Genomic DNA, 21174 nt, shown 5'->3' with positions numbered 1-21174 from the left:
AGTTACTTCTGAGATGGCTTCTCCTGCTCTTTCTAAAAGAAAATACTATCATTTTATTAGTGATAATTATTATTACTACAGCTGCTATGATGTTGAAACTTTGGTCGGTAACTTGGGTATATGGTATAATACACAAACCAGAAAGAATTGTGGTTACTCTTTCAATAGTTCAGGTTTATGATAGGCACACAGTACGCATCTCATTTAAGGAAAGGATGTAAGTAAATGATCATTGTGTGCTGTTAGCATGTTATCTTCAAGCAGTGATGGGAAAGTGAGCTACTATAAAATGTAGGAACAATGGCTTGTTCCTCCCTTGACATGCCTGCCTCAATGTCATGGAACCAGGTACGTTTTTGTTCTTTAGTTAATATTGTAATGGTGGTCTTGCCAAGCCAGAGTAGAGTGAAAACAATATTCAGAAAAGAGATGGAAGAGGAAAAGAATTTGTATTGTTTACATGCAGAGAAGCAATGTCTACAGGTGTTCTGTGGGACTGCATAGTTTATTGCTTGTGTTATTTCTTTCTTTTTTCCCATGTGCTTTTCCTAGCAGCTCAAACTGAAAATATTTTGTATGTGTCCATATTGTAAGCCATCATATTTTTCTAGACTAGAGATTTAGTGTAGTGTAGAAACCTTTTATTTCTTCTCGAAGGGTTAGGCACATCAATATTCTAGCTACTCACTTTCGAGGCCAATGGAAACTGTGCGCCTAAGATTAAATAGACCAGAGTAACACATAAATTCAGGTTTTACAGAGGCAGTGTGTTACTTAGTTATACATCCTGAATATCTGATGAGTATGAAACACCTGTTGGAAAACACACAGCTAACAAACAGACTCTGGCTGAAAATTCCAAGACAGCAAGAAAGGAGAAATTCATAAAAAGGTTCTCTACAGAAAGACGAGTCCCAAGAGACCATTCTGCATCTGTAGAGCCCGTTAGTGGAGGATCCGGTCTGTCTTTGGAAAACTGGCTTGTAGAAGTTCTCTAGGATGCTCTTAGGAGCACAGGGGCAATTGACACAGGCACTGCTCTGCAGTGTGTTCTTTCTTCCCTCAGACACAGAGCTGTGTGCGTATGGGTATTGTTGTTTTATATGTATATAAAACAGGACTCATACTATTACATAAAAGCTCGCCCTTTCAGGTTTAAGAATTCCACATAACTATTATATGCTTTACATTTGCCCAAAGAGCTTTTAAAAAAAAAAATAAGTGTTTGAACAGTATTATGTTTGGTTTAAGTAGTTTTTCTCTATCTAGTATGTACTTAAAGCAGTTAGATTGGCAGTCTAAGTAGTCAGAGGATGATTTTTTTTTAACTTCAGATAAATAATTGTATACATTACATGCATATGTTCAATAATGTAGATAATTAATCCTGCATAAGTCTGCCATGCAAGTTTTCATCTAAAAATTGAGGCAAGAAAAAAAAAGAAAAATCTCCCCAAGAAAAACATTTGCCTTAGAAATCTATCCAACTGTACGAACTGTCTCTCATCAACCAAACTGCTCTTTGGCTTGCAGATGTGCCTGAGGATGTTATAAAACAAGCTACAAAGATTTTTTACAATCAATTTTTACATATTAGAAAACATGACGCCAAGACACTAACAAGAAAAACAGTATTCCATATAATGTTGAGAACTATTTATCTGAAATTTTTTAAACATCAACATATACAAACATCCTGATGAACCTGAAATATTAGTTAACTAGTTAACTGCCACGATATCTGAGGTTTGCCTCAAAACAACAAGACAATACAGTGGGAAACTTCTAGGCCACAAGTTAAGCCATTGAATAAACTAGATGATGAAGGCATGGGAGCTCATTATTGTAAGCTGCCTACATTCATGTATTTGAAATATTTCACAAAATAATCTTAAAAAATATATACTTCATTTGAACTTTCAATCATTTATCCATTATTTACTGACTGATTCATTCACTATTCATATGCAAGAGATTATGGAGATGCAAAAAGTTAAAATACAATGATTTTGTTGGGCATTTTGATTATAGGAATAGAATTTATTTAAAATGTCTATAAAGACTTTATAACTAAATGCAAAATTCTTAAGTTAAATTTTGAAAGAAGGAACAACAATTATTAGAGACATTCTGAGTACTGCATATTCAAAAATATGTCTTCAGGGGAAAATGAGAGTTAGAAAATATATCAAATAATTATTAATGGTTGGATTTAAATTATAGAAATAATTACTTTAATTTTTCTTCATTTTAGTCTTATGTATTTTTCCAAATTATTTTTAATGAACATGTATCATTTTAAAATGAAAATAAATATTTATTCATTAGTGGAAAGATATGTTCTCCTTCCCCTAGGAGATTTCTTTTACTAAAACAGAGAAACTGCAAACACACAGCACTGCCCTGTATTTTACATCTTCCTGCCTGTAAGTAAAATACACCTGAAGGCACAAAATCATCGATACACACTGTATCTGATCACAAAAACAGAAAACACTTTCTCTGTGTTGGAGAGCAATAGGGGAGGAAGCCACTTTCTTGCAAGTCAGCCAGAGTGTGAAACTCTGGCTCTTCTGTGATGACATCATTTGTGATGAATGGAAAGGGAGCAACAAATTAAAGTTTCTAAGTAAGCCTGTCCCTTGTGCCTCTAGGCTCACACTGATAGGATGAGGGTTTATTCTGGGTAGCAAAACAAGTAAAGCAGGGAGGAGAGAGGGAGAGAGAGTTACAGTCCTAAAGGCTGTGGCCTTCAGGGGCAAGCTGGATACACTCAGGGACAGAGATAGAGGGGCAACAGAATTAGAAACAACAGAGTGACAACTATGGATTATGTGCAACGGACATGGAAAGTCCCCACTAGAAAGCTATCTTTATCAACCCACGAGATAATTTTCTTCATTTTGTGCCCATTCATGTAAAGTGAACTCAAGAGTGTGACTTTTAAAGGTTTGGGTGACGATGCCGTTCATGACTAAATAGGCTAGAGAGCCAGGCAGAAGGGTGGGATGCCAGGCAAGTCCGTAATCCTTTGTCCTTGCATTTCACTGTGGCCATCCTCCAGCTAACTCAGTCCTCCCAGGGCTCTGACTTGATGACCTGGAACCATACCCTTTGTCCTGCCGTGCTCTCCTTTAGACACCTACTACCATGACTGTGCAGAGGACACAATGCTACCCTTTTAGAAATTTTACAGTCTCATCAGAAGACAGAGCCAAATTTTAAGCCTGTTTACATGGAGCTCTGATCTGCGCCATTCATCACTAGAGTTGGACTTGTTTACTCGTATACCAACGAGTCTTTCCCCTTTCTTTCCACAGATAGATCCAAGAGTGGCTATGTTTGCTTTTAAGATTGAAAAGAAGAAAATATATTTCAGACTTACAGAATATTAAAATACAAAGCAGAAGTTCAAAGAAAGATAAAATGTTTTTTAATGATTTTCTGTGTATTTTTTTAATGCCAAATTGTGGCATTCTCCATAGGAGACATCAGTGGCTAGCTTCACCTCATGGCTAGAAAAAATTTCTCTGGAAAGACTTCTAAACAAGTCATCTCAATACTTCCACCCATGCCTGCCAAAGTAATTCAAAATGTTTACCAATACTGTGATAATGGGCTTGTATTCCTCTATATTTTACCAATTTCTAAAAACATTCTGTTCAAATTTAATTCTTGTAGTGGTAAACTCACTATAGCCCTTATATTTACCTTTTGTTAGTTTGAAGTTGGCAAATTTGTTATGAATACATTTTATTTCTTTGGACTTCAATATTTTGGACAGCAATTGAGAGACAATGAAAGTTCACTTACCAGGCAACAATCTTGGTGAAATATTCAATTGTTGATGGTAAAAGTCTGAAATGGAAAAGGATGCCGTAAATGTTGGTACATATCTTAACATATGACAAACATGGCGATCACACAAAATAATACATATATCACTCTTCTGGGACCCAGGTTGGTGATATTTTACAGAGAGTACAGATTACTTCTTTTTGGGAATAAAAGCAAAATTATGTCTCAATCACAAGTGACTTGTTGAGTGCCTGGATGTTTTTATCTTGATGATTACTAACTAGAGGCAGTCAGTGAATGAGAGGTCTGCTAAACCTTTGTACAACACCATGTTGATAAAGTTAAGTTCATAGTTAATTATTGTGGTCTGCATAAAAATAATCGAACTATTGTGAACCACAAGAATTTGCAATTCTCTTTGAATTTTACTGTACTTTTCATTAAGCATTTTATAGACTAGGCATCAACAAACCAAATAATCCAATAGAATGTAGGGTACAGATGTAAACAGAGAATTCTTAACAGCAGAAGCTCAAATGGCTGAGAAACACTTAAAGAGATGTTCAACATTCATAGCCATCAGGGAAATACAAATCAAAACTACTCTAAAATTCCATCTTACACCTGTCAGATTGGCTAAGATCAAAAATACAAGTGACAGCTAATGCTGGTGAGGATGTGGAGGAGCAGGAACAGTCCTCCACAGCTAGTAAAAGTGAAATCTTGTACAGCCACTATGGAAATCCATATGGTAGTTCCTCAGAAAATTGGGCATTGATTTACCTCAAGACTCAACTATAACACTCTTGGGCATATACCCAAAGGATGTCCCATCCTACCACAAGGAAACCTGCTCAGTTGTGTTCATAGCAGTTTTATTCAACCTAGATGTCCCTTAACTGAAGAATAGATAAATAAAAGGTGGTACATTTACACAGTGGAGTATTACTTAGCTGTTAAAAAATTACATTATGAAATTTTCAGGCAAATGGATGGAACTAGAAAAGTTCCTGACATCATCCTGAATAAGTTAACCCAGATGCAGAAAGAAAACATGGTATGTACTCACTTAGAAGTGGACATTAGCTATTAAGTAAAGGATAATCCTGCTACACACCATAGACCTAGAGAGGTTAAGTAACAAGGAAGGCTCAAGCCAGGGGATGCAAGGATCTCCCTGGAAAAGCAAAATTTAGAATAGATTTTTCAGGTGGACTAGGGGCAGGTGAGATGAAAACAGGGAGGATTAGTTGTGGGGTAGAAGGGATGAAGGAAGAGAGTACTGGAAGAGATGACTGAAATTGGAGGGCATTTGGGAATGATGTAGAAGTGCAGTGGAAATTCCTGGAATCTAAGGGAGTGACCCTAGTGAAGTCTCCTAGTATCGGGTGATAAGGAGCCTGAACTGGCCATCTATAACCAAGCAAAGCTCCTACCCGTGGGACGGGGCATCAACTGAACCACTAACCTTTCTACTTACAATCTGTCCTGCCTGTAAGATGGGGTAATGGTAGCAAAGAACTTGTGGGAGTAGTCAAACAATGATTTCTCCAACTTGAGTCCCATGACATGAGAGGAAGCCTACACCTAATACGTCATGGATGGCCAGGAACCAGAGGCAGTGCAACCCAGAAACTCAGGATAGAACCAAACATGACTGAGAAACCAACAAGCAAACAAAAAGTCAATGCAATGATTTCTAATGATATTCTGCTATACTCATAGTTTGGTGTTTAGTACAATCATCATCAGAGAGGCTTCATTGAGCAACAAATGGGAGCAGCTGTAGAGACTCACAGCCAAACATTGGGCAGAGCTCAGGGAACCCATGGAAGAAGAGGAGGTAGGATTGTAGGAGTCAGAGGTGTGGAGGACACCAGGAGAACATGGCCCATAGAATCAACTAAGTGGGACTCAAAGGAATTCACAGAGACTGAAGAGAAAAAAAAAATGCCCTGTATGGGCTGAGCTAAGTCCTCTGCATGTATGTTATGGTTGTGTAGCTTGATGTTCTTGTGCCTTTCCCGACATTGGGAGTGGGAGTGAATGTCTCTGACTCTTTTGCCTGGGCTTGGGCATTTTCCTCTTATTGGGTTGCCTAGTCCAGCCTTGGTATGAAGGTTTATGCCTAGCATTACTGTAACTTGTTAGGCCATGTTCCATGGACATCCCTGGGAATCCTGCTTTTTTTCTAAAGAGAAACAGAGGAGGAGTGGATCTGGGGGAGGAGAGGGGAGGTAGGAGGAGGGCCTGGAAGGATTGAAGAGATGTAATATATATAGCAAGAATAAAAGAAAAAAAACATTTTATAAATAAAAGCAAATTAGTCTTTCCTTGCTTTGGTGTTTGTTCCTCGTGTTCTCAATGTAAGTCTTGGGGCAGTGATGAGAAAATGAGCGATGGACCATACACTCATGCTTTTGTGGGGTGAATTACTGGTCATGTGGTCCTTCATGGCTATAAATTAATGGATGGTTTTCAATTCCAAGCCAGGTAAGATAGGCACAAATTTGAGGTGAAGCTTTAAAACTTCTATATTAAGTTCTAAAATCATAGAATGCAAATGAACATTTAAAGATCTTCAACCATGGAGCATGAGGTAAGTCTCCAGTGCTATATAATCTACATTTTAGAAATGGCTTGTCTAACAGTAGGCTTGTCTTCATACTTCCACATGGTTTTTCTTATCAGTTGCCTTAAGAATTCAGAAGTCACAGGTGGTTTTCCCAGAGGTCACCCTACCTACTAAGTACCATAATGACAGCCGAAGGAAGACATAACATAACTAAACTACTCCAAACATGACTCAGAAAGACCTGAAATTTGTCAAGCCACAAGCAATGAAAGTTTACATGACAGAGTCCCTTCATAGGAAAGGACTTACATATACAAAGGAAAACAAAAGTCATTATTCAGAGGACATAAGAAAAGCCAAAATTCAAGGGAAATTGTGGTAGAGTATTTTTTTCTTTCTTATTTATTTATTTATTTATTTATTTGCTATTACTGTCTCAGTGGTAGAGTATTTTTAAAAGCAAAAACATTAAATATTTAACACTTAAGCATATGAAGATCACCAAGGTAGCTTGACAAAAATTAGTTTTTTAAATGAGTCTATGCAACAATGACAACTGAAAGGAAGTTAGGAGAGATGTAGAACTGCCTTCTGAGATTTGATGCTTTTATAAAGAATGAGAGCAACCAGCCAGTCAGCTCAGTTGGTGAGATTACAGTGCCAATAAAGAGTTAAGAGTGGGCAATAAGGACTTCCTTATTACCTAAGATGATGTCTCCAATGCTAGAACTGAGGCTCCATTTCTAGCTTCTTGTCACCCTTTCCTTGCCTGAGCAGTGCTGTTAGACAGCCAGTGAGTCTCTCCCCAGCACACCAAAACAAGTATTTACAAAGCTGCTACTGTGCACAAGGAACGACGAGGTAAATACACTGTTTGAAGAGCTGTCGGTGACTGAGGATCTTGTTCAGAAATTAGAAACTATCTAACACTGAGAAGAGAAATGGAGTTGAAAGGGTTGTGTAGATCTAAGAGATATCACAAAATAAGTCAAAACTCGCTTCTGCTTAGGATGGCACAGGAAGAGAAAGTTTTAAGTTTGGTAGCCTTGCCTCCACGTGGATCCAGCATGACAAATGAGAAAGTACACATAGCTTCTGTATTCCCAGGACTGTGATGACAGCTGACAGGGTGGCCTGGGAAGACTTGCTTGCCATAAAGTGAACTTTCAAATCCATTCCTGCCTACCTAGGGTTCAGAGTGTGAAAACCCACCAAGATAGATACATATGGAAGCTATCTGACACAAGATGGTAGGAAAATGTTAGGTCTTTCCTTTTGCCTCCTTCCACCTAACCAGATGTCTGCAACTGTTTTTGATAATGGAGAAATGCTGACTCCCTTAAGTGTTCTGGTTTTTCAGTTTTTAAAAATTCATTTGAAAATTAGGGTATTCCAAATAAATTCCTATATATAGATTAATACATTGGTTGTAGATTATTAATTATGCAAAACTTGAATTCTAAGGAATGTTTTTTATGTTTTTCTGACATCAGAAAATACTTATGAAGCTGCTCGGTGTCCCAGGCACAACGGAAGTATTTCTGCTTGGACAGCTAAGTTAATGGCTGAGGCTCTTGCAACATTACTGTCACTTCTGCCAACAGCAACAAATAGAGATAAGGTTGGATATTTTTTATAATGTGGTACAAATATGCATAATTACATATTGGAATTCAAGATCAGCTATAATAGACTTAGAGGGGTATGTAGAAAAATGTGTGAATATAATTTTCTGGCTAAACACTCGACTGTTCTGACCAATTTTCATGTCAATATTTTTCCATAAGCAGTTCACTGAGCTACAGATACTGTACAGAAGAAAAAGAGTTGGAAGGAAATGTATATATAATATTGTTTAAGATATTTACTAATTTAGTCATGACTCATTTTAAAACAACAAACCCTCTGCAATAATAAATGCAATGCAGAACTACAATGCCAATAATCTTGATCATTCAATTGTTACAATAAAAATCCCCATTACTTACATAATGAAACCCGAAAAAACAGGCAAAATATGCTTGCTTTGATTTTTATCTTTGCATGCTCCAGTTTTCCATACAAAGGAATTTTAAATTATAAGCTAACCTATAGGAAAATGCATAAATTTTGGCACAGTATGAATTAAAAAATAAAGCACAATAATCAAGAAAAAGCACACTTCATGACACAGTATGGATTTTAAAAAAACTCACAATAATAAAGGAAAAACATGCCTCAGATCTTTAATAAACCAAACTCATTGCTACGCCACAGCTATAACATCCAGAAAGAAAGCATGCGCTAAAAGCAGGATACTGATTAAAAATATGAAAAGCCCAATTCTTCAATAGTTTGTGTTTGTATTGTAAAGACCATGGCTTCTCTTTCCCACTCAGCTTCCACCAACTTTCATTTGATTCAGACAGAACTAGCGCAGTCTACCAGATGGTTTAACAGATCTCTACAGTGTCCAGTTTTGCCCTCCCCATCACTTTATAAGCATGGATGGTCAGTCACTAAAAAGAAAGACTAAAACCCTCAATTCTCTCCACCATCCTTATCAGACAGAAATGCCTGGTTCCCAGAGAACTCATTAGGGTAAATGAAACAAAATATTTCAGGATAGAAGAAAGTCTGATAAAGCACATACAAACATCACTGTGTTTCCATTTAAGCTGGAAAACAGTGTTCTTCAAAGTGAATGAGGGAGGTAAGGGAAAGAGGTACATAGATACAAAGAGACTGAAGAAGAGGATAGAGAAGAGTAAGAAAAGAGAGGAGAGGAAAGGGGGAAGAAGAAGAAGACAGAAGAAGAGAGAAGAAGGGGGAAATAGCGAGAAGAGAGAATAAGAAGCATAGAGGAGTAGAGAGAGGAGAGGGACGGGGAGAGACAATTTCTTACATACTAGAGACTTAAAGGAAGGTGATGCAATGCATCTGAAGGTTTTCCAAGGGGCAGTGTGGCACGGGGTACTAAATGAGAATTCCAGAAGCTAAGATTCATACATAGAACTGTCATTTAGAGGAGGAAGTCTACAGGGAGTGTGTATTAATCCTATTATAGCATCTGGATATTTGCTTTTATTGAGACTTTGGGGTTTGAATGTACTTTGTAATGAGAAAAAAGGTTAGAGACTTACAGTTAAAAAGGAAGGGAAACAGGAGTTTAGTGAGTTGTTTTTACATAAATACTATACCAGAATACATTGCAAGTGGAAACACATGTAAGCTCACAGTCATCTTCCTTATCTCCACTTCACAATTAATTTTCTTCATTAAAAAAGTAAAATTGTCTTAGAATAACTTTAGTTTTATATTACCTGGAAACTCCAATACATCACTGAAATTCACAAAATCCGGTTTTAAGGCCAGTTATGGCTGTGACAATTATGGGATGTTGCTGCAGCCTAGGGTAACTAGAAATGGCCATGGATGTTAACTAACTCCTTTCTAAACAGTCTGGGAAAAGGGGAAAAAACTGTAAGTTTCCCCATCTGTTACTTCCTTTTTGGCTGTGGAAAAGTAAGATTCTGTGAGAATGTTTGAATGTAAAGCTGTGTGTGCTTTTCTCTTTCTGTCTGTGTACCACTTACGCGATGTTGCGTAACTGAGTACAGAGTGGGCGGTTAACGCTTACTATTGATTTACTCTATGACTCCTAATGAATTCAGAAAGAATTCAAAAAGAAAAGAGCACGAAGGGGAAGGAGTAAGAAGCGAAGGTGGTGGACAAGGCAATAGGGGAGAGAGGGCCAGAAGAAGTGTCTGAAAGTACTTAGAGAAGCAATCCTAATGCCTGAGATGAGGGTTGTTCCCCCCCCCCCCCATTTCCCTTGGCTCTGAATTTCAGCTATTGTTCAGGTCTCAGGAAAATGTGTTCGAGCTAGTGACCCTGAAAGCAACCCTGGTATCCCAATGCTATTTCTAATGACGTTTACCAGCATGTCAATGTTTGAAAGTACTAATGTTTCAATTTACTGAAAGCAGTCTCACTGAACTGACAGAACTTCTCCATCTGTAGCAGTTTGCCACCTCCAGATGCATTTCTGAGTCTGTGTCTGTGATAACTACTGTGAGGGCCCACTAGTTTTTCTTGTTACAAACATTCTTTGGAAGATTCATGGGCTTACTGTTAGAACAAAGATAATTTCTGTTTTGCCCAATTCTTTAAAAATCCTTTAAGAGGCCACATACAACTTTGCAAGGTGATAAGCCACAGGTTATTTGAATTAACAGAATATCCTCAAATAAGAAGCAAATAGCCAAAGTGAGGAAGAACCCCAACTTATGCACAACAGTTGCAGAATAAATTGGAATAATTCCTTACAGTTTGTGTACAGAGACCATTTAACTTTGGAGCAGAAGGAAAACGCTTTTTCTATTTCACACTGCTGAGTGCTTTCCATGCTAGATAATGAGTTCCCAGTGTTTATACGCAGGAGTACCCACGATACTCACTCTTCCTGTAGGTACAGGACTGTCCAATACTTGTGGGCTCTCCCGAGGTTGAGATAAACCACTAGGATAAGAAAGGCAGAGAAAGAAATAGATGTTCTCTTGACTAAGCACAGGGTTAGATAGATGAGCAGGGGCCTTGTTTCCTGGACATGTTATCAGAGGAAAAGAAGAGCTGGAGTGTCTCTGCTCATCCTACTGTCATTCCTTTTCACACGGTCAAACGAATCCCCACTGTGTCCTGTCATCAGATATCCCGAGGACAAGAGGCAACAGCACACAGCTGTATATCTAGTACCTAATACATTAACCCCATCTCTGGGCTTAGCAAGTATTGATTGAAACAATAAAATGATTATGGAAGAAACATTTCTGTAGGAAAAGAACATAGAAAAGTCTCAAAAGTGCATTCCAATGTTTTCTATGAAATCTTAGCCTATATTACTGTATCCTTTATTTACAGGCAAAATAATGATGTAAAGAAAATAGCAGGCAGTTAGTAGCTTGGGGTCAGTTGACCTCAGTTCCAATTTATTACAAAAAAGGCTTTACAAAAATTATAATACTGATAACATCAGCAAAGTTTTGTGTTTGTTTTCCACCTGTCCTTTCAGTCTAGTTTTTCAATTCACTCCTGGGCACAAAAAAGTCCATTTTAATTTTCATGGACATATTCTAAAGGAAAAGTCATGGGATATCAACATAATTCATCTTTCAAAAAATACTGAAAAGAATGTAGCCACTTAGTAACAGAAGAGAATATGGCTTTTTGTTGAAGGGCAAAGCAGGTTGAGTTTTGATTAGGTTATGCAAATTTAAATTAACAGAAGGGCAACCAAGAATATACTGATTTTCATTTTCTTGGTTAAACAGGAGTTTTATGAGAAAAATAAATTCTGGATTAGGAAGACAGAAATGCAATCTCGCAGTTAATTGGAGAATAAGACCTTTAGGAAAGAAAATACAGCTGCAATTCTCCAAAACTGCAGTTGAAGACTCGACTAAAATCATCTGGAGAAATGGTAGCCATGCTGCTTCTGAAGCAGGGGGCCATCATCCTGTCAGCTCTCCAGAACTCTCGGTGCAACCTTAAGTCAGAACTTCCAAAACTATTTTTGTGACTTTCGCCATCCCTTTAATGTAAATAAATTCAACAAATTTTCCACGGAGTAGCTGAGTCTGTGCCAATGGCATATTCTGTATGGTTCAGCTTGTGGATCTGGAGAGCAGATGAGTACTTGACTTTCAGCTTCATTTACAGATGAAGATTTGAAGGCTCGAGATTAATTTTTCTGAGGAACATTTATTTGAGACAGACCTAGACTTAGTATCTAAAGCTCACACGTAGTTTTTCAATCTCCCAGACTAAATCTAAGTGTATAAACTGAAGCTTATTTTAAGTGCCAAAGAGGATGATTTCAAAGATTCTTTTATGTGACACAAAGTCCCTACATTATGTAAAATGTTCACCTCAAAGCTATCTCATACTTATTTTTTCCATCTTAAACGTGAGGCTACTGTTGAAACTGTTACTTTTCTTTCCTTCTCAGTCCTGCTCTTATTATCTTAATCTTTGAATAGACCCTGCTTACTCCCCTCTGCGTCTAGTGGCGAGATCTCTCCTGACTTCAGTTTTCCCTCTTCTCTTACTTTCTGTTTAGTCACTTTCTCTTTATTCTTTTTTCATATAGAAGTCATTTTTTTTGCTAAAAAGCTCTGAAATACTCTGAAATTCTAAAGAAAAAGTATGAAGAAAAAAATATAAATTTAATAATATATCAATAAGTCTTGTGCAAAAGCTTAAAATTTTAAAATGCTGCAAGCTAGTAGGCACTATGGGTAATCAACAACCGGCAAGCTTCCCTATTGAATTTTACCACTGTCTAGACCTCAGATTGTCAATGTGGACACAGAAGCCTGCATAAAGTATCTCATCAAAGATGGAAAGCAAAGTGTCTTGATCTCTAGACCACTGATTTTCTACAATGCCAGGCGGCCTTCATCCACTCCACTTTAAGTTTTTGCCATGCCAGCGATGTACATATTGAGACTGATTAACACACAAAGGGAAGAGGTCCAGAGAAATCCTCGTAGCTCAACGTAGCTCAATTAGATTCAGGTCAAATTCTCACAATTCCTAGAGAAGCTGGGAAGATGCATATGAAATTCCAGTTACACAGCAAATGAAGTCTAAGAAGGTGAAAAGGAAATTTGGACACGAGAAGGAGGTCTCTGGATATTAAGGATATGGCTGCCAGAATCCTGTAATTAAGGCTGTGTCATTGTTTCCATTATGAACCTTACTCTTACGGGATTTATAATTCAGCTGTGATGATTAATTCTAGGCTGAAATGCAGTTCGAATACCTTACAGTGGGAAATTATTTTTTCCTTCTTATTCCCTAAAAATACATCAACTATTAAGTCATCTCAATGTCATTATTATTCAAATTTCACAAGTTTTCTTAATAAGGGTAGTTCATAATCAACATCCTTAATCTCCAGGAACCAAGGTGAACAACATCTACTGTGGAACAAAGGCTGTTAACCTGGTACATGAATGAGGAATAAAGGGATTGCCCATTAACTGAAGAGGCTTAATGTATATCGCTTCATTTATTGTGAACAGGAGCTCAGTAGCATTGTGTCCCACTTCTGTTGGCTAACTCTGTTTTGTGGTTACAATCACAGAAAAGAATTTCTGATGATTTCCCCAGATCTCTTCTCAGAGTGGGCATAAGATGATAATTAAAATATTCCCTTGCTCTTGTTTTCCTAGCATTGTTTTCCAGGTCATAAGAGTGTTGAAGGATAGAGAGAAAAAATGTAGTTATCCATTCAATTCACCAGGCCCAAGGAAACTAGGATGTAGGAATGTTTTTGAATGAGAAATACACCTCAAAGCCTCAGACATTCGAACACTTTGGTCTTTAGCAGGTATCACTGTTTGGGGAAATTTAGGAGATATGGTCTTGTTCGAGGAAGCACATCACTGGAGGAGGACTGTGAGATTAAAAAGTCTTGCCTACTACCAGTTTGCTTTCTCCATTTTGGGCTTGTGTTTCAAGATATGAACTTTGGTTTCCTGTTTCTGCCACCATGCCTGCCACATACAGCCATGCTATCCCCACAATTATGGACTCTGACCCTCTAGAACCATGAGACAAACAAACTCTTTTGTAAGTTGTCTTGGTCATGGTGTTTTACTGAATTTAACAGAAAAGCAATTAACACACTGAGCATATTCTACATACTTCATTTCTGTTATTTCATTTAATATTAGCCTACTTTGAATTAGCACTAGCCAAAGTCTTACAAATTAGCAAGCAATCTAGTTACAGAGTTGTTATTATTCTATCTAAGGGGGCAGAGGTAATCAAAACATTGTAAAGTGAGTCCTGAACTGGATTTACACACTACAGACACATACACCACAATGAATCATTAGCAGAATACGAAGCCATCTCAACAAAAATTCTTTCTCATTTAACGATAAAAGCCAACTCATTTATGCTCCAAGTAAGAGGTGGGAAATGAATGATTCCCCAAAAAGGTAAGTTCTTGCTTGACTCTCAGTCTTAATGAATCCATATTTATGCAATTGGTATGTGATTGGTATGCAACTGGTATGATGGAGACGATCCCTGTCTTAGAAAACGAGTACACATTTTCATATGATTCAATAAATCAGATCAAGTTTTTTACTATCTTAAATTTTTTCAGTTAAGAATTTACACTAAATGAGAGTTTTAAAAATACAATACATAGACAATCAGATGATTAGTACAATATTAGCATTTCCATATATGTTTACAATTACTTTTCATCTTGCCAAATTTTCTGGCAACTGATATAAAATAATTAATGAAAGACACACATTACAAACATTAATCCAGTAGAAGAGGAAACAAATGAAAAATAAGAAGAGTATACATCCATAGCTTCCCTCACAATTTAAATATTAATATATTTGTTAGGCAGAAGAGGCTATACATAGCTTTAGTGTGGCTGTGTGTGCAGTTCTTTTAATAAATGACTCCTTTCCCAGTCTTTACCACATCTTTTTCTGTGGATATAATCTTTTATATGTTTCTAATTTCTTTTGAAAAAGATTTATTTTTATCTTTAAAGGTTATTTACTTTTCATCATGTGTATGTTCATGAGCCTGTGTGAGACTTTGTACATGATGTGCAATTAGGAACTAACAGAAGCAAGAAGAGGGTGCTAGATCCCAGAAGTAGAGTTATATAAGATTGTGAGCTATCACGTGGGTGCCAGGAACCAAACTTTGGTCCTCTTCAAGAATAGTAATGCTCTTAACCCCTGAGCCATCTCTCAAGCTCCTATTTTTAATTTTGTGTACTTGCGTGATCATGTATTGGTATGTGAACATGAGTTCAGGTGCCCACAGATGCCAGAGTTGTGTCCCGCCAGCTGTCTATACTAAGCACTGAGCTCAGGTCATCTGGAAGAGGAGTGCAAACTTTCAACCACTGAACCTTATCTCCAGCCCCAGTGTTTTCTTGACAAATAATTACTGTTTTAAGATAACATTACAGCTTATCAAGACACAAAGAGAAACATTCTAAAAGACTGCAATCTGAAGCACTGTAGAGTTTGTTTACATTATAATATAAAGCAGTCTTTAAAATTAAGTATGAAATGGAAAATATATCTACTTTATCCCCACAAAGTAGAATTTTGGGGCTTACACTTACATGAATTTGTGTGGTGTGTATGCATGCATGTGTGCGCACGCATACACACCACATGCTGGGGATGAGTGCTCGTCAGGACCTTTGGATATGTTTTAAGAAAAATATTTCTAAAATCATAATTAAATGAAGAACGTATGCAGGAAACAGGTCCAAGCAAACAAAAGCGAAGGATGATGCTCTGGAGGAGCACCATGCTTTCTGCAGCTGTACTGTGTCTTTCTCCTGTCCTCTGCTGAGAGAGTCCCTCACATATGACATCAGAGTGGGAGGGAGAAGGAGGGGACATTAACTCCTCACTTAGGGGTAACAGGAGGAGAAAGCTGGTCCATGCTCCCCTTCCCAGTATAATAAACAGTGGGGATACAGCAGCCGCTACCAGGATGGCTTTGTGACACTGGGAAAAGTGGGCAGTGAATCTGCGCATGTCCAGAGGACCCCAGATTTTAGCCTTTCTAACTGCTTTTACAACAAATCTGGAGAAGACAGATTTCTGAGGGAAATAGATGTTGTTTATGGAAAAATGGAGATACTGCTTTTTAAAATCATATTTAAACATATAACCAATGTATAACTTTTGACAGCAAAAAGTACTCAGTCAACTTGAACCAGCTGAAAATAACTTACAGCATCCTCCTCATAAAACAGAGTAAAACAGAGCAAAAACTCACAACCAATTATTTTGACTGGTGAGAACAGACAGTGATCTGAAAGTAACAGATGGAAGGCCATTTTTACTCTCACAACACACTCACTGAACACAACTGCAAGCATCCCCACGACTCTAACTTAACAATGGTGACTCTGGCCTTGTGCTTCAAATATCTCCTTTGGGAGCATTTTCTAAAAGACTTCAGAGGGGCTTGGGAACAATAATGTAGCATGAAACCAACCTACCTGCCTAACCCCAGGAACAAGGGAAAGCGAAAGCCTGTGGACAAAAAGGGCCCAGGTTTCACCTCTGCTAAATCTTTAAAATTAGAGCAGGGTTTCTCTTCATACTTATTTTTCATTCTTTGGTGGGAAAAGTGGCATTTTTGTACTATTAAAAATACCACACTGCCTACTATCTAAAAACTTTCATAAATCAATTAATTAAAAGTAATAAAGCTTCTTACTAATTTCTCCTCAGAGTTGAAAGAAAGGTTATTTTCTTACCTTACACTGTGCCTTCTGATCTGTCAGTGTCATTCAGTCAAACATTTCAACGTTCGTTAACTGATTTTCAACTCTTTATTACAAAGACTTGAAGCAGTAATGAAATGGTGCTGATCTGCTTGCTTTCACACTATATAACGTCTATATTTATATGCTTATGCTTCTATTTGGATCTATATTTATCTCTTTATCTGCCTACAGTGCATCTGTTTCTCATACACACAGACATATATTTATATATATACACACATACTGTATATATGTGTGTGTGTATGTGTTAAATATAAACACACATACCACAAGAATGTATTCTAGTGCGCTCCTTTTAGCAGCAATGGAGGTGCATAAATACTCAGACACGCGGCAAATATTCAAAGAGCAAAAGCATACATGCAAATACAGTAGCTCAGGGAAAGCACAGCTTAACCGTAGAGCCGACTGTCACACTTGACTGTTGGCCTTTGAGACTAAGCCCTGCTCTAAGGCCCCTCACTGACTGTCCTGAGGTCAAATCCACTTAGACATATAGAGATCATGCATTCCCTCTCACTCAGGTCAGAGATGAGCAAACAGGTATTATGCTAAAGACAGCTGGGAGTTATGAAGAGACAGAGGTGGAGTGAGAACCCCAGTGTTACCTTCTAGTCAAGTGGCCTTTGCACTGTGCTGAGTTGAAGTGATGGAACTTTTATTTTAAGGTTAGCAAAATTATCCTCTTTACCACACTTTCCTTCTGTTTTTTTTTAAGAACATATGTTTTATTTTTAAATTATGTTTATATGTATCTACCTGTGTGTATATGAGTGTGGATGTCCACAAAGGCCAGAACAAAATGCCAGAGCTCTCGGAGCTAGAGTTATAGGGAGTTGTGAGCTGCCTGACACGATACTTTGAACTGAACTTCTAGAACTGAACTTCTAGTTTTCTAAAAGAGTAATGAGAGGTCATAACCGCTGGCTATTTCTCTCCCCCATCTTCGTTCTTTACTGCATAAAGTATAAGCAACCACCACTGCTCTAAACATTTTATGTATATTATTTCATTTAATCCATAGACTACCCCTATAAAATAGATATTAAGGTTACTTTTCATTTTACAGATTGAAATGTTTGGGGCTCTGAAACCCAAATAACCAACCCAGGCTTGGAGTCAGAAAGGCTGAGTGCTTGTGATTCTCAAGTTCCATGCTTCACAGCAGACCCAGATAGCTTATTGCTCTACACTGATTATCACCTTGCTGCTCACCCAGTCCCACCAATACAGACCAGTGATCATATAAATCGAATAATTATTTTAGAGGTCACAATGAACTGAAGGCAGAGGTTTCGTTTTGTTTTTCAGAGAAAACAGTAAAGGGAGGGAGGAAGGATGTATAAGACCCATATATCCAGATATAGTCAATTCCGTGTCCTCATCTACAAGACTGATATACAAAAAATTATTCCAAAGGGTGTTCTTATGTAGTTTAAAATCGAAGCAACCTTTTGTGCTTTTTCATCCAAGGATCATGGCAATCAGACGGAAGCAGTGTAAGTTGACAGGGAAAGGCAAACAAGGATGCAGAAACAAAGCCTACCTCTTCACATCTGCTGGAACAGCATTTTTCAAACAAATCTCCATTAAAAGGACAAGGTAATGCTTCCAAAGTGTATTCTGCCCCACTCACAACAACTAAGACAGAACTAAAGTGATGTCTGTATACTGTAGGCAAGCTTATCTAAGTACCTTCAGAGACTAGCCACTTATGAGCCTTTCCAAAACAGATTTTCACACTTTTGCTGATGACACAGACCTTTGTATGGGGAAGTTTCATGTGGGGTGAAGACTCCTTGCGGCACACTACACAGCTGACACTCAGAAGTTACACAGCACAGTACACACACTACACAGCACACTACACACTACACAGCACACTACACACACTACACAGCACACTACACAGCACACTACACACACTACACAGCACACTACACAGCACACTACACACTACACAGCACACTACACAGCTGACACTCAGAAGTTACCCTAATCCACATATGAAATTCTTCATGTGTTATATTGATAATTGCTCTGTATTTGTGAATTAAATCCATAGTACCAAGGCAAGTTTTAGACATTTGACAAAAATGGTACATTTCACTGGACTCTTTCAGAGCATATAGTCCCTGTCTATAAAATATGGAACAACTACATTATAGGGCTTAATATAGGTAGATTATGCCTTGAAAGAGAAAGCTAGATTTGAATTTGATCCTCAGGATTTCCAATATTTACAAAAACTTCTCTGAATCTGGCTCCCTAACTATAATCCCGTTTGTAGGAACACCGTTAGATTAGAGACAGTTCCAGCACAAATTCCCCCTCATGAGGTGGAAGACTAAGTATTAATGTTATGTGTTTTAGAAGGACATTTGGGCATGACCTTCTATTGAACACATGACATGGGGCTCTCTTGGGAATCACAGGAGATGTGAAGTAACATTTTCTTTAATTAAAGACTAACTTTTTCAGGATTAGAAAGAGCCCAAGTAAAGATAGAAATAAGAGCACTTCACAGTGTCACATTTCCAGTGAAAGATCTCAGGTGTTAAAAATGCTCCTGGCTTTTGGGATGGCTGGTACTTTTATTAAAACAAGAGCAAAATAAAGTTTTGGGTTACATTCTTTACATCAATAACAATAATGATGGCGAGGATGATGATGATGACCACGATGATTATTAAAAATCTCACAATTAGGGGAAAGTAGAATTCCTGTGTCTTGACATTAAATTCCCACAGTGTCCAGCGGAGTAATAATTGCTGCAAGGTCACAGTTGCAAAAGGGCTATGCTTTCCCAAGAGCTCTCTGAGATTATCTGTGGAGGCTCCAAACATTAGGTAATGTTGTGTATGTCTCCTGAGATAATGAGGGTGAGTCAGGGTTAGGTCTGAGTTTCAGGTTAGGGGGTGGGGTGAAGGGTGGTATTCAGATCAAGTGATGAGAGCAGTTTAATTTAGGCAGAGAACAAGCTATACAGCATTTTAGGTGAGGAAATAGAAGACACAACCACTACCCAGAGGAGATAGCCAGAACCCAGACCCTGTGGGCCGCAAAGTAAAAACCCTCCTACATTTACACACTGAGAAGTGAACAGAAAAGCCCAGGGTGCAGCATTAATCGTGCTATCCCAATAACACACACAGATGCTCACCATTGTTTTCTTTTATGCACATTTTAATTAAGAGATCAGAATCAAGCATTAAAATGTTATTAAATAGCTTGCTTTCATGTTCACTCTATGTTGTTTATTATGCATGTTCTAAGGACTACTGGAAGTTTTGTGTCACTGCTACAGCTGTCCTGTTAACTCCGGCCCTTTCAGCTGAGCAAATATATGGCAGGCAGCTTTTTTGGTCCAAGCAGTAGAATCATCACTCCTACTTCTTTAACTCCCAGTCAGGCAGCTCCCATTCCCCATTGTGCTCCTTGGCAGAATGACAAGCTGCACTGCAGTGCTCTAACACTGCAGGAGGTCCTAGGTCCATAGCAACCTTTCAGGTTTTTCACAAGAGGCCCGATTCCAAATACTTTCCCATTGTCCTCACACGAAAATGGTCTGCATACCCACATTGTGCTCTTTCCCTGTGTGGCAAGAAACCTCAGGAACGCTAAGCTACCATATGAAGAACCCTACATCCTAAGAGCTGCACAGATGCCCCTGGACCAGACCCAGTGGGAAACATGAAAACAAGCAAGCTTTTCTTTTTCAGTAACACTGGCTATTTCTTCTAGTTTATAACTTGTCTCCATTTACTCCTGTCCAATCCTTTGTGTGGTCTGTAGTATCCTATTGTTAGTATGAGTATATTCACAGTTCCTTTCCCAGATTGCGTGAATATCAAGACATTCTTACCACCCACCTGAATGCACAGATCACAGGTGTCCTGCAGTCTGCAGAGTCGTTTAAGTACCTTTACCATATGCCACAATCCTGGAAGTCTACATTCCTATCATGCCTAGGGACTCATAGTACATAGGGTTACAGGTTCTCCAAGGGCAGGACGCACGTCTCATGCAAGTGCAGTTCAGTGCCTAGGACACTGTGAGTGATCTGAGTCAAGGAGATGAAAGTGCCTTTATTTTCTCTGGTCTGTTATCCAGGATGGACAAAGCTTGTCCAGCACTGGCAGAAAAAAGGAATCCACAGTAATTTTATTGTCAATTCATACTACTTAAATTGTCTTATTTGCAGCATCAGTGACTACAGACACAATTTGGTTGTTCTGGGTATAAACCTGACATGGGAGGAAATAGGTTTGCTATGACCATAGAAGCGACAGGACTCAGAAAAGAGGAACTGCATGGTTTGCAATGTACCCTTGGGAAGGAATTCTTAGGAAGTTACCATAGAAAGAATGCCCCAGTGTCTGGCAAGCATATTAGCAATATGTGTCAAAAACTTAAAAAGCTATGAATGCTGTTATTCCAGAAAGTGTATGTCTACAATCTA

The 21174-nt window shown here is 38.1% G+C and overlaps 1 protein-coding gene across 15 annotated transcripts in view; it reads right to left on the bottom strand.

Annotated features, from left to right (window-relative positions):
* Positions 1 to 21174, bottom strand: part of Zbtb20 (zinc finger and BTB domain containing 20) — a 752057-nt gene that overhangs the window by 336487 nt on the left and 394396 nt on the right. For all 15 annotated transcript variants that reach the window (XM_050148761.1, XM_050148757.1, XM_050148765.1 and 12 more), the window contains one exon: positions 3814 to 3858. The gene's annotated coding sequence lies outside the window, so the exon portion shown is untranslated. The remainder of the gene's footprint in view (positions 1 to 3813; positions 3859 to 21174) is intronic.

Source organism: Alexandromys fortis, unplaced genomic scaffold, assembly GCF_014885135.2.
Source record: "Alexandromys fortis isolate MF-2015 unplaced genomic scaffold, M_Fortis_MF-2015_v1.1 scaffold_4, whole genome shotgun sequence".
NCBI classification, from domain to species: domain Eukaryota; kingdom Metazoa; phylum Chordata; class Mammalia; order Rodentia; family Cricetidae; genus Alexandromys; species Alexandromys fortis.
This window is presented reverse-complemented; position numbering and strand designations above follow the sequence as displayed.